The following is a 4,729-nucleotide window of genomic DNA, read 5'->3' on the forward strand; positions in this document are numbered from 1 at the left end:
ACATAAAACGTGTAAAGTCTCCATCCTTTTTATGGCTGCATAATATTCCATGGTGTACATATACCACAATTTGTTAATCCATTCATGGGTCAATGGGTACGTGGGCTGTTTCCATGTCTTGGCTATTATGAATTGGGCTGCAATAAACATTCTGGTGCAAATGTCTTTATTGTAAAATAATTTTTGATCATCTGGGCATATATCTAGTAGAGGAATTACAGGATCGAACGTTAGGTCTACTTTTAGTTTCTTGAGTGTTCACCCAAACTTCTTTCGAAAAAGGTTGTATTAGCTTGCATTCCCACCAGCAGTGTAGAAGCATTCCCTTCTCTCTGCATCCACACCAACATCTGTACTTTGGAGATTTTGTGATGTGGGCTAATCTTACTGGAGTTAGATGATATCTCAAAGTGGTTTTGATTTGCAGTTCTCTGATGATTAAGGATGATGAGCATTTTTTCATGTGTTTGTAGGCCATGCGCCTGTCTTCATCAGAGAAGTTTCTGTTCAAGTCTCTTGCCCACATAGAAATAGGGTTATTAACCAGTGTGATGAAAATGTGTCAAATCGTCTATAAAACCCAGTGTATGGTGCCCCATGATCGTATTAATGTACACAGCTATGATTTAATAAAAAAAAAGAAAGAAATAGGGTTATTTTTTCTTTTCTTATTGATTAGTTTGAGTTCTCTGTAGATTCTAGTTATCAGACCTTTGTCGGAAGCATAACCTGCAAAAATCTTCTCCCATTCTGAAGGTTGTCTGTTTGTTTTACTTACTGTGCTCTTGGCTGTGCAAAAGCTTTTTTAGTTTGATCATATCCCAGTAATGGATTTTTGGTGTTGCTTCAATTGCCCAGGGGGTCCTCCTCATAAAATATTCTCCCAGGGCAATTTCTTCAAGTGTTTTCCCTGAACTCTCTTCTAGTAATTTTATAGTTTCATGTCTTAAGTTTAAATCTTTTATCCAGTGAGAATTAATTTTTGTTAATAGTGAAAGGTCCAGTTTCAGTCTTCTACAGGTTGCTAGCCAGTTCACCCAGCACCATTTATTAAGTAGAGAGTCTTTCTCCCACTGAATATTTTTGATAGGCTTGTTAAAGATCAAATGACGATAAGTAGCTGGGTTCATTTCTTGGTTCTCTATTCTGTTCCATAAATCAACCTCTCTGTTTTTGTGCCAGTACCATGCTGTTTTGATCACTATAGATTTATAGTATAGCCTGAAGTCTGGTAATGTGATACCTCCCGATTTGTTCTTACTTCTGAGTAATGTATTTGCTATTCGAGGTTTTTTCTGATTCCATATAAAACAAAGTACTATTTTTTCAAGTTCTTTAAAGTATGACAATGGTGCTTTAATAGGGATTGCATTAAATCTGCAGATTGCTTCAGGTAGTATGGACATTTTAACAATGTTGATTCTTCCCAGCCATGAGCATGGTATGTTTTTTCATTTGTTAATATCTTCAGCTATTTCTTTTCTCAGAGTTTCATAGTTCTCCTTATAGAGATCTTTCACGTCCTTTGTTAGGTAAATTCCCAGATAGTTCATCTTCTTTGGCATTATCGTAAAAGTAATAGAGTCCTTGATTGTTTTTTCAGCTTGACTATTGTTGGCATATATGAAAGCTACTGACTTGTAAGTATTGATTTTGTATCCTGAGACACTGCTGTATTCCTTGATCACTTCTTTTTTTTTTAAATATGGAACGCTTCACGAATTTGTGAGTCATCCTTGCGTAGGGGCCATGCTAATCTTCTCTGTATCGTTCCAATTTTAGTATATGTGCTGCTGAAGCGAGCACTCCTTGATCACTTCTAAGAGTTTTGAAGTTGAGTCCCTGGGATTTTCTAGGTATAGGATCATATCATCAGTGAAGAGTGAGAGTTTGATCTCCTCTGACCCTATTTGGATACCCTTGATCGCCTTCTCTTGCATGATTGCCATGGCTAAGACTTCCATTACTATGTTAAATAACAGTGGAGACAGTCGGCATCCTTGCCTTGTTCCTGATCTGAGTGGAAATGTTTTCAATTTGACACCATTCAATATGATATTGGTATTGGCTGTGGGTTTGCTGTAGATGGCCTCTATCAGTTTAAGAAATGTCCCTTCTATGCCTATTTTCTTAAGAATTCTGATCATGAAAGGATGCTGGATTTTTTTTTTTTTTTTGTAGAGACAGAGTTTCACTTTATTGCCCTCCGTAGAGTGCCGTGGCGTCACACAGCTCACAGCAACCTCCAACTCCTGGGCTTAGGCGATTCTCCTGCCTCAGCCTCCTGAGTAGCTGCGACTACAGGCACCTGCCACAACGCCCGGCTATTTTTTTGTTGCAGTTTGGCCGGGGCTGAGTTTGAACCCACCACCCTTGGTATATGGGGCCGGCGCCCTGCTCACTGAGCCACAGGCGCCGCCAGGATGCTGGATATTATCAAAGGCTTTTTCTGCATCAATTGAGAGAATCATATGGTTTTTTTTTTTTATTTTATTGATGTGATGTATTATATTTATAGATTTGCATATGTTGAACCAACCCTGTAACCCTGGAATAAAACCAACTTGATCATGGTATATAATTTTTTTGATGTGTTGTTGAATTCTGTTTGCTAAGATCTTATTGAATATATATATATATATATATTTTTTTTTTTTTTTTTTTGAGACACAGTCTCAAGCTGTTACCCTGGATAGAGTGCTGTGGAATCACAGCTCACAACAACCTCCAACTCCTGGGCTCAAGTGAGTTTCCTGCCTCCACCTCCCAAGTAGCTGGGACTGCAGGCGCCTGCCATAATGCCCAGCTATTTTTTTTTGGTTGCAGCCGTCATTGTTGTTTTGGCGGGCCTGGGTTGGATTCAAACCTGCCAGCTTAGGTGTATGTGGCTGGTACGCTTGAGCCACAGGGGTCGAGCCCTTAGTGAATAATTTTGCATCAATATTCATTAATGATATTGGTCTATAATTTTCTTTCTTTGTTGGATCCTTTCCTGGTTTGGGTATCAGGATGATATTTGTTTCATAGAAGGTGTTGGGAAGTATTCCTTCTTTTTCTTTCTTTCTTTTTTTTTTGTAGAGACAGAATCTCACTTTATGGCCCTTAATAGAGTGCCATGACATCACACAGCTCACTCACAGCAACCTCCAACTCCTGGGCTTAGGCGATTCTCTTGCCTCAGCCTCCCGAGTAGCTGGGACTACTGGCACCTGCCACAATGCCTGGCTTTTTCTTTGTTGTTGTTGCAGTTAAGCTGGGGCTGGGTTTGAACCCACCACCCTCAGTATATGGGGCCAGCGCCTTACCGACTGAGCCACAGGTGACACCCATTCCTTCTTTTTCTATGCTTTGGAAAAGGTTGTATAATATAGGTACTAGTTCCTTTTGAAAGGTTTGATAGAATTCAGATGTGAAGCCATCTGATCCTGGACTTTTCTTTTTTGGAAGATTTTGTATTGTTGATGCTATTTCAGTCGTTGATATAGGTCTATTCAAGATTTCTAATTCTTTCTGGTTGAGTCTAGGAAGGTGGCATGCTTCCAGGTATTGGTCCATTTCCTTCAGATTTTCATATTTCTGGAAATAGAGATTTTTGTAGTAATCATTGAGAATTTTTTTTTTTTTTTGTAGAGACAGAGTCTCACTGTACCGCCCTCGGGTAGAGTGCCGTGGTGTCACACGGCTCACAGCAACCTCTAACTCTTGGGCTTATGCGATTCTCTGGCCTCAGCCTCCCCAGCAGCTGGGACTACAGGCGCCCGCAACAACGCCCAGCTATTTTTTTGTTGCAGTTTGGCCGGGGCTGGGTTTGAACCCGCCACCCTCGGCATATGGGGCCGGCGCCCTACTCACTGAGCCACAGGAGCCGCCCCATTGAGAATTTTTTTAATTTCTGAAGTGTCTGTTGTTATTTCTCCTTTAAAAAAAAAAAAGAGGACAGCCCTTGGGAGAGACCAAGAAGGAGCCACCAGGGAGGTAGGAGGGAAAGCAGGAGAATGGCATCAGGGGAGCTTGGAACACCAATCTCCCTCTTGAAGGGAATGGTCACCAAGACCTGTGTTGACAAAGATTGGCCTGAGGTGGCACTAGACCCAGGGAGAACTGGTCAGCCTGCAGTAGCCTTGTGTGTGAAAGAGAGTGAAAAAATGGGTCAACAAGTAGAGATGGCCTTTCCTCAGACTTAGCTCAGGAAAATCTGGGGCAGAAGGCTGCATCTGGAGGGTGATGGGAGAGAGCAGAGAACGACCCAGAAGAGGAGGATAGATGGAGCACAGCCCCTTAACTGGCTGAGGGATGGATCCAGACAATGGTGTCATATGGCCTTGAACTGGAGGGGCAACATCTTTCTTAGGTGGGTGAATCTCTAGGTAGGGAGTGGATTCATTCATTTGTCAAAAGTTAATTAACTGCCAGAGTGACAGGCGGTGCCTAGAGCTGAAGATTTAGCAGTGAACACTAAACCCATTACCCTGGAGGAGCAGAAGGTTTGAGTTCTCTCTTTTTGGACTCAATCCTCTTGAGCAACACTGGCTATGACAATCCCCTGTGGGGCTAGGGGGTTGTCAGGGAGATGGAGAAACCATTTCCTCACCTTGCACACAAGGCAGACTCCACTCCCTGCCAGCAAGTCCTATGGAGCAACAGCAGGGGCTGAGGCAAGCCCCAGCCTATACCCTGGCAGGCAGTGATGGGCTGGGTCAGGAAGGCCCCTGATTGGGCCTTTGCATCA

The 4,729-nt window shown here is 42.3% G+C and overlaps 1 non-coding gene across 1 annotated transcript; it reads right to left on the minus strand.

The window, feature by feature from the left end:
• Nucleotides 1-1,699: 1,699 nt before the first annotated feature.
• On the minus strand, nucleotides 1,700-1,806 carry LOC128592858 (U6 spliceosomal RNA). The gene has a single exon (XR_008382069.1). It is a non-coding gene; the product is annotated as a U6 spliceosomal RNA (small nuclear RNA).
• Nucleotides 1,807-4,729: the final 2,923 nt, after the last annotated feature.

This window comes from Nycticebus coucang, chromosome 8 (genome assembly GCF_027406575.1).
Source record: "Nycticebus coucang isolate mNycCou1 chromosome 8, mNycCou1.pri, whole genome shotgun sequence".
Classification (NCBI taxonomy): Eukaryota; Metazoa; Chordata; class Mammalia; order Primates; family Lorisidae; genus Nycticebus; species Nycticebus coucang.